The following is a 9906-nucleotide window of genomic DNA, read 5'->3' as shown; positions in this document are numbered from 1 at the left end:
GTCGAGTGGGAACTTGCGAGTGAAATTGTCCATGCCGTGTTGAGTAATCCTGGCAGGTAAGCCTCCGATATTAAAACCTTGTGGGAAATGCACCATTCCATAACTTCCACCTTGATGGTTTATGTGATATATAACTATTCTGCCAGGTGTAGCCATGGCCAGGTTCAGTATCTTGGGGTTCCTTTTCAACAACACAACACAGAACCGGCTCAATCTTCCACCCAGTAACCTGGAAACCCCACCCCATGCCTCTGAAAGGCAATACTTCCCCACTAGCAAGCACAGCGTCTGATTGTAAAAAAGAAAATTTTAATGAAAGGAGAGAAGTCACCTGACATTAATTAAGGAAAATGTCACAAACAGGATTCATAGTCATAAAAGTGTGAGCAGCACACCCACTCCAGAGTGCATAGAGGCAGTACCTTCCTCCTCATGTTCTTGAGTTACACAACCAAAATTCCTTTTCTGTGCCTCTCCCTGCTCCCTCACCATACCCCACTCACAGTGGTTGTCCTTGGTCAGTAAGGATCAAGGGTTCAGAGGTGCATCTGTGTGAGTTCACACAGAGGAAGAAGGTGCCTTGCTTGTTTCACCATCTGAGTGCTTGCTCTTTCTGGCTGCCCCACCAGCCGTGGTTCCTCTGTGCTGGCTGCCTCACCAGCTGCTTGTTCCCTGCTCCCACAGACTACTCCTGCCAGCCAACCGCTTGCCACTCCCGCTGGCCAACTGTCAGTTACCTTCTGCTGCCACCTGCCTCTCTGCTGTGACCTTTTCAGGTCAGTCTCTTAGTGATTGTCAACTCTTAGTGTTTTTCAGCTTTTAGCAGGTTTGGCAGAAATGCTATCCCACCACAAGGAATTTCATCTCGAATTTAAGCACTTAAAATAACAAAGGCTCCTAATGGAGCCTATTTAGCTCTATCTTTTAACAGAGAGGATGAACAGGTTAAACCAGACTGGGGACCCTTAGGGAGAACCCACACCTCTTGGCTGGAACACCTAGAGCCACTCCTCTTACTTTCACAAGGGTCTGGTATTCAAGCCCCTGTCTTAATGAGGTCTTTGCAGCTGAGGGTGACCTCCTCATCTGGGACAGGCAAAGCACACTTCTGCTCCCTTTTATTTATTCAGTAAAGACAACAACATTGATAACAGCATTTCACTATCCTTGTATTCAGTACTGAAGTGATTTGTAAGCCAGCACCAGCCAAAGTTGTTCACTTTGAGCAACACCGCTCTATCTGCTGGATATCTTGGCAAAGTAGGTGTGTTCATGTAAATACAGTTTTCTCCTGAAGTCTCTCCCCCTCCCAGCTAGCTGTCAGGGGAGAACTCATTCAGACCCTGCTTACAAATACATGCAGGCCACATTGTCCATCACAATTTTTGTGTGCATGTCTTTGATCAGCAGGAGGAAATGAACATATGCATTTCTGACCTTTCTGAGTTCGAGCAGTTTGATGTGAAGGTGCATCTCAAATGAGATCATTGAGATGTGCACCCCATTCTATACTGGTAGTCAGAATTAATGAAGGGGGAAACTGAACAAATGGGACCCTGCACATATGTTCACTGGGTCTTTCCACCAGCCAAAGGACTGTTTGACCTTGGTGGGCATCAATAATAATTTGTCTATACTGTCTGTTAGGCTAGTAAACTGAGCTTAACCAGGCTTGAACTCAGAAAGGTCAGAAATGCATATGGCTCCTATGAATTCCAGTCTTTGCATCAATGTTAATGTTAATGTTGACTTTTGTATGTTGATTTGTAGGCCCAGATTCTGGAACAGATTCAGTGCAGTCTGGGTGACTCACTGAGCTTCGACGAAAGACTGTGCCCAGGTAAGGATAAATCATGATGCCCTGAGAGGGTAAAGGGCCACCACTACTGAGAGGACATTGGAGAATACCATGGGGGCCAACGAGAGGATGAAATGAAGCACTCTGTACTGGTAGTGGTCCTGGCCTACTATGAATCTGAAGTAATGACTATAACTCGATATGATGGAAATGTGTAAATATGCATACTGAAGGTCGAGGGCTGAGAACCAATCTCCTTTCTCTAATGCTGGAATAATTATTGATAGGGAGACCATCTTGAACTTCCACACCTTAGTACTGCTGTTAAGCACTCTGAGCTCCAGTATGGGTCTCCAACCTCCCCTTTTCTTTGGAATTAGAAAGTAGTGAGAGTAGAAGCCTCTGCCGGCTTCTTCCTCTACAGCTTGTAAGATCTCTGTGATGAATGCTGAGGCATATATTGTGATGATTAGGGCTTGAATGGTGGCTGAGGACTGTACTTTCTTTTGTAAATTGGTGTATAGATCCTTATGGATCAAAGAGTTGTCCTAGAATCCTTCAACATGTGAAAAGAAGTGTCAGTCTACTTGGCAAATAACCTCGTCCCTTCAAAAGGAGGGTCCTCCACTGTAGTTTGGACATCTTTAGGGAAGCTGGACAAATGTAGCCACAAATACCATCTCATAATAATGGCCATGGAAATCGAGCATTCCGCTGTGTCAGCCACATCTAGCATGGACTGGAGGGACATTTTAGCCACCAGTTGCTCCTCATTGACTATGGTCTTGAATTGGTACTTATGAGAATTAAGAAGTTCTTCAATAAAGGAACTGAGTTTTGTGTAGTTCTGGTAGTTGTATTTTGCCAGCAAGGCTTGGTAATTTGCTACATGGAACTGGAGGGTGGCTGATGAATATGCCTTCCTGCCAAACAGATCCAAACATTTCCAGTCCTCATCATAAGGGGTGGATTTAAACTGATGCTGGTAGCCCCTCAAGTTAACTGTGTCCACAATGATGGAATTGAGAGGTGGGGAGGAAAAGAGAAGTTGTCCTTTGCTGGCCCATAATACTTTTTGTCCTCCCACTTGCATATTGGCAGGACTGACACAGGGGTCTGCCATATGTCTTTGGCGAGGTTCAGGAGTGCCTTATTAATTGGGAGGGCCACTCTAGAAGAGGTAGAGGAATATAAAATGTCTACCAGTTTGTAGTGAGATTCAGTCACTTCCTGCAATGGTATTTGCAGGTCTTCTGGCACCCTCTGTGCTAGGTCCTGGAATGATTTGAAATCAGCCATTGATAGCGGAGGGGGCATCACCACCTTATTTGGTGAGAACAATTAGAAATGGTCTTGAGGAGTGACTTCCTCCTCTATCTCTGTCTCAACTTCCTCTCCAGGCTACTCAGGGGATTCCAAAGCCCTTGAAGCCACAGCTGAAGGAGGGAATCTCCTTGTCTGCTGGTATGCCATGCTAGTGGCCTGGGAGGCTTGCTGTCTCCGAGCCTGCCAAGGGTTCCATTATGGTCATTGTTGGTATGGGGCCAGTGGTGGTACTATGGTTGGCCAAACCAGGGAGGCTGAGGGTTGGGTAGACGATATACATGGTGTCCATAGTGAAATTGGGCCCCATATGGCAAGTGAGAAAAATGTTGTCCTCTCCCTCACTTTCCAACTCTGATGATGTGAAAGGCAGTGTGAGCCAGGGAGTTGTTGGAGAGTCCAGTGCTTTGGGTGAACTCGGTACTGGGCCCCTGTACTGAGTAGGGTCAAGTCTGGTGAGTCAGACATCGAAAGATCAGTCGCACACTGGAAATCCACTGGTGTGGATGGCGTCAGTACTGGTGTTGGTAGGCTTGTACCGATGGATTCAGAGATGCAGACTTGGCTGTACCAGGGTCTGTGCCAGTGTCCGTACTGACAGCATCTTCTACAGGGTGGATCTTCTATGCCTTTCATACTCCTGTTGTACCAGTACTTTGCCCACACTCATCAGGTCTTTGGATAGTCCAACTTGCTCTGTTGGTTTGCTACAGCACATGCCCTGGGTACCAGTTTTAGGTGGCTTCAGTGTTGTCGGCACCAATGATACTGATGGAGTCAGAGATCACTTTCGGCTTGATTAGAGCTTGCTACAGGGGCTCACAGACATTTTCTTAGTGGTCTTGAGTGAATGGCTAGACTCCCTGGGCTCACCTCCATTCAAAGTAGAAGGTTGTGGTGAGGGTTCCTGACAGGACTCTGGGGGTTGATGGGGGTGACTCCAGGAGCAGGAGTTTGAGTCTTAATTCTCTTAACTTTCCTAGATTTGAGTTTCAGTGGCTGGCACCAGCCATACTTTGTGGATTGGGCTTTTCTCCCAGACAGTGAATGCACTGAGAGTTTCCAGTAGTCATTGGAATAGATTCCTGGCAACTCAAGCACTTTTTGAAGCACAGGGAGCCAGGCATACCTTTGTCCAGCATAGTGGGTGAGAGGCAAATCCTCTTTCTTTCTTTTTTTCTTTCTTGGGGGGCATGGCCAACAAAATACAAAGGTGGTAACAAAGTAAAAAGCTTCAAGGGAAGCTAAAAATTAACACATCTAAAGGGAGCTACTGATCTGTGAACGGACAGCTCTAGCTCCGTCTCTAGCCAGGGGTGGTTGAGAAGGAACTGCAGATGGATTGCCCATGCAGGCTGGCTAGCCTTGTAGCAGGTAAGGAGCAGCACATGCACAAGTGGGAGGACTGCTACAAAAATTCTGTGATCAGTGGTCCAGGGACACAGACATACTTACAGTAGAGCATCCATAGGGACACTACTCAAAGAAGAAGCAGACTTAACAACTGCTTAGGGCCCTGGGAAGCTCAAGTATGTATTGTGTGTGTGTGGGGTGGGGGGGGGATATTCCTGCTTAGGGCCCACAATGGGCTAGCACCGGCTCTGCTGCTAACTAATATTTGTGAAGTTCTGTCTACACAAGTGTAAAATGTTAAAGTCAATGTTGGCAGTGATGGAAGCAGAATTTGTGATCTCCTGGCTCTCTGGCTTATGCTGAACACAACAGACCATGGCTTAGATACTATGCTGCTGTATGCCCCAGGAGCAGTCAAGAAAAGAAACTGACTGAAAAATCACAGCTCTTTCACTGTCCCCACCTTGAACTGGGGAGGGAGTAAGTAGCTTCACTCCTTTTTTGTGGAGTATCTTACATTCTCCCCAGGCCCACCATGTGCTCAGTCAGCTTAACTGTTGTGCAAGGAAGGGGGTGGATTTAAGTCTCCCACTACTGCCACCACTTGCTCAGAGGGGGAAGTAAGTCTCTGCATTCTCCCCATGCACTGGGGCCAAAGTCTCAACCTGGATGGGGTTGAATAGAGAAGTAGAGGGTGAGCTTTTCTCCCCACTTCTCCGCTCTGCAGCTGACCAACAGCTGTGTCAATCCAGTTCCATACAATTTTGAGAAAGCTCCTTCTTCAGTAGCTACCTTTCCAAATGTTTGTTAATGTTATTTTTTCCCTATTGTAGATTTCTGAATTTTTAGAAGTATCCAGAACAGGGGAAAATATTTCACACAAAATTGTCAAAGCTAATAAAATAAATTAAATTGCTCCAATTTATCAGAAATTTCACTAAATCAAAACCCAGGCTAATTTCACTTATATAACAAGGTAGTTTGCAATAAATAATTCATCCTGTTCTACCAAAAAAATTACACTTTTAGTCTAAGAAAATGGTTAACTTGTTATCTAGTTGCCCTACTTGACCCCAATTTCTTCCCAACTTCTGTTGGAAGCATGAACAAATAATAAAGACTGCACTAAAATTTTAGCTTACCAGATTGTTTGGGATAGATGTGATATAGAAATGGGAACTGCCAGTAACTTGCTAAATAAAAGTGAAACAAGCCAAATTAAAAACAACAAACAAACAAACAAACAAAAAACACTCTCCCAACTATAGATGGACAGAGAGAGAAAAAAAAATCTGTAAGCATTCCAAATATCTTCCATTTTCACAACAAATACTCCTTCCAAACCATGACTGACAGCACCACTTAATCATTGCCTTTAAACTCTTATCTATTTAACTGCTCGATCATTGTTTCAGGGTTTACTTGCTGTTAGCTCCTGCCCCAGTGCAATAAGTAACATATGCCCATACCTGCCTGAATTACAGATACAGTGGCATAGCAGGTCAGTGGCAAAACCAGGATTAGAACCCAAGTCTCCTGAGCCCCAGGTCAGTGTTCGCTAAGCCACACTGCCTCCTGTGTTCTCAAGCAAAACATAACAGCTTATTTTCAATAATATATAAGGTGGTGATTTTTTTTAAATTTACAATTCTAATAACCAAATATATTCAATCTAAGATCTATTAAATTGAATGCAAGCCTCCTTTCCATTCCACTCCAGGGAGGCAGTATGAACTACCGGATTCTGTTCCTGGCCCCACCAGTGTCCTGCTGGGTGATCTTGGACAAAGCACTCTTCCACTCTGTACCTCAGATTCCCGCATCGTGAAATGGGGATAATGATTCCTACTTCCTTTGTAAAGTGTTTTGAATTCTGTAGATGAAAAGCACTACATAAGAGCCAGGTATTATGTTTTCCATAATATCTCTTGTAACTTTATTACTGATCATTCCCTTTTCAGTCGTAACTTTTTATCCTGTTCTGCGGACATGTGTTCATGAATTTAAGAGAAATCAACTTTCAAATCTGCATCCCTAGACTCATTAACACTCAATAAACAATGCTCAAAGAATTAAAGTGGGAGACAAGCAGGAATGAAAACATTTTCTTTCCAAGAGATTCACTATCTAATTTAAGTGAGTCATTCAGCCATTATTTTTCTCTCTTAATCATGCTCTCCTGGCATTTTTCAATTTGAACATACCTATATCTTTTTTTTTTTTTTTTTTGCCTAATGAACCTTAGAGATGAACCACTATGCACTTTTTAAAAGACACATATTTTCTAAATCATCTGGTTGGTTTGGGTAACAGGAGTCAATTTAATTTGTATAAAGCAGATCTTTACTATTGGGATTTTCCTCTGCAGTCTTAATTTCCCTGCAGGGCTTTTAAACCCTTGATGATTTTTTTTTAAATTAAGAATTATGTACCTAAAGCCAAAAGATTTACTTTTCAGAGAGAGCTGCTGCCCAAAGAATTGACAGACTTTTAAGAAGCAGTGTAGGAAAGAGGAAATATCAGTCCCGCATAAGACTGGGAGGCTGAAAATGGAACAGGAAAGCTGCATAAAATAGGTTTACTGCATTGATATACAGTGGCCTTCATTAAAATGTCAAAATTTGCCAACAGTACACCGCGGTACTGATGAAACTAAAGTTATTTCCTCTGCTAAATACAGGAAAAGTCTGCCGTATAACAGAAACCACAATGTAATATGGTAATTGCTGTGACTACTTTATTAATGTGTTTATAGGCGGACTTCTTCTTGTCCTAGGAAGAAAAGCGGTCAACAAACAATGAAAAACTAATGCAGGGAGAAGAGAAATCAGAAGCCACAGACCCTGAGGTGTGTGTAATACAATAGCAAGAAAAGGAAGCTAGAAGAAATTTAATGATAAATATAATAAAAAAGAAGCTTTAGTGGAGTGTTCTTCACAGAAATATGGATAAGTATTGCTCTTTGTATAACATAAGTAGTGACCTGCAAACTAGGTCAGGGTCTGACAAATGTTACATTAGTGGAGAACAACTGGAGGAAAATAACACTCGATGCCTCTAACCCAAAAGCAAACAGCTGATGAAGCCATTCAAGCAACCTCATCATCATCTCTCTGTGGACTTGACCTTGGAAACAAATCTGCTGGCCCCATGTGCCCTAATCTTCTTGTTTATCTTCTGTGACAGTCTGGAAATCAAAAATGAGCCTTTTCCTTGACTGGCTTTTTTAATGCTTCTTTATCCAGTATAGTGTCAGAATGCTGTATTCCATTCTTTTTTCCTCATTATAAGTTCCACTGTGTCCAATCAGTGCTTATCAAGATGAAGATTCATTCTGGGCACAGAGAAACAGTATTTGAAGAAATAACTAAGCACATAACTTCAATAAATGTACATACTACAGATTCTGCACACAGCTCAGAAGACTGGAATGTCAGACAGAAAACATTTTTAGAAGGGATATTTTGAAACTGTTCAATACACAGAGCTCCCATAGATGTTAGCAGAGTTTTAAGGAAGGAATGAGTAGAGAGTATGTTCCTCACAATATTAAAATGATCTCTAGTCCAGTGAACTAAAATAAATACTAGGGCTCCACCATAAATCCTAGTTATTTTATCAACCCAGGGCCTGTTTTTTGTGGGCATAATTAATTTAATTTTTTTCTGTACAACTATGCACTTTCATTTTTAATGTGCAATACAGCATTTTCTGGAAGACTGAATTCATCCCTAAGTATGAGACATTTCTGAATTTAATGACCATAATGAGCCTCAAGACAATAAACACGAGTGAGCAATTGTACATTCTGTTAGTTGATCTCTTTTTTGGGATTCCCCACCCCCTTTTCTCTCCCCTGAAGAAGAAACTTAGTCTTTTTTGGATAGAGTAGATACCACTGCATGGATCAGAGACTGAGGTCACAAAGACACTGTCTTCAGATCAGGGGCAGCTCCAGGCACCAGCGCTCCAAGCGCGTGCCTGGGGCGGCAAGCCACGGGGGGCGCTCTGCCGGCTGCCGCGAGGACGGCAGGCAGGTTGCCTTCGGTGGCATGCCTGCAGAGGGTCTGCTGGTCCTGTGGCTTCAGCGGACCTCCCGCAGGTGTGCCGCCGAATCCACGGGACAGGGGACCTCCCGCAGACAAGCTGCCGTGCTTGGGGTGGCAAAATACCTAGAGCCACCCGCTTCAGATGGATGTCTCTACAGCTGTAAATAAGCAAGTATCAGTGTTACAGATCGTATCTCCTGTCCAATAGCTCACATGCTGAAGAAGCCAGCCTAATGGGCGAATCTACATTTGGAAGCATAATACCACCTTCAAAACTGTATGTCCTTCGCCTTCACTTTAGATTGCAAAGCACACAGGATAATCTTTGCCCTCATACATTGCTGCAAAAACAATTAACTGACTCAGCATTGTATAACATTATGGGAAATGTATATTTTCTTTTGTTCCCTTTGTAAACGAACAGCTCTTTGTTGGAATTCAAGAGCTTTTGTGATGAAGAAACAACACCTTGATATTCCAAAGCTCCCACTGGACTTGCTGAAAGAAAGGTATCATGACAATGAACAAATATTTTCCTACAATTATAAAATCTTTGAAAGAGTTAAGTGGGATCACTTCAAAGTACACAAGTGTACTTAGTTCTTCTGTTTTATGTGAAAACTGTTCACTGTTTGCTTATTGTTTGAAGTTTTTGGATTGACTAAGGTCATTCACAGTGCCACACAGGTAAAGAATTATATACTTTCTACAAAGCAACCAGTGTCCTTCACAACACAACACATCAGTGTCTCTTAAGAAACACAATTGTCACCAGAAGTGAGATGATGAGTCAAAGTTGATGTTTATGTTTTGTGAAGCATGTCTTGTTGGCATACAACCACCATATCTAGGGGCCAATTCTGCAAAATTGCACTTCCGTAACTTCCCTTACGTGAGTAACCTAATGGAAAGCATGTGGGATAATGCTTCCAAGATCAGGCCCTTAAACTAGAGATGAAAGCAAGCTGCCCAGTTCAGGTCCATGTGGCTCTAAACTTTCATTAAGATTGAGGCTGTGTGAAGAGTTTTGGCTTGTCTCTAGTAGAAGCCAAAAGCTTAATAAAAAGGAATGATGCACAATCTACTTTCTCTCTCCTCCTTTTCTTGGCTTTTCTAATTCTTCCTGTCTTTTATTTTATTGTCTTGTCTTCTCAGTCTCAAATTTGGTTAGCTAACTTCACTAGTATTTTTTCCAAAGAATGTGCTTCACTTAATCTGTTAACAAAACCTAATCAAAGCAGTTTCTCTGTTTTGATTCTTCATTGTTATTACTGGAAACATTGGCACGAAAGCAGGGTCTTTGCTTGGTAGAAGGAATGCAGCCAGTACTCACTGGAACATTTGTCATGTTGTCTGTGGCATCATATTTCCTTGCTTTCCCTA

The 9906-nt window shown here is 42.8% G+C and overlaps 1 long non-coding RNA gene across 1 annotated transcript; it reads left to right on the top strand.

Moving 5' to 3' along the window:
- Positions 1–722: 722 nt before the first annotated feature.
- Positions 723–6358, top strand: LOC123362099. The gene is made up of 3 exons (XR_006576341.1): positions 723–776; positions 1771–1840; positions 6195–6358. It is a non-coding gene; the product is annotated as an uncharacterized LOC123362099 (long non-coding RNA).
- Positions 6359–9906: the final 3548 nt, after the last annotated feature.

Source organism: Mauremys mutica, chromosome 1 (assembly GCF_020497125.1).
Source record: "Mauremys mutica isolate MM-2020 ecotype Southern chromosome 1, ASM2049712v1, whole genome shotgun sequence".
Classification (NCBI taxonomy): domain Eukaryota; kingdom Metazoa; phylum Chordata; order Testudines; family Geoemydidae; genus Mauremys; species Mauremys mutica.
This window is presented reverse-complemented; position numbering and strand designations above follow the sequence as displayed.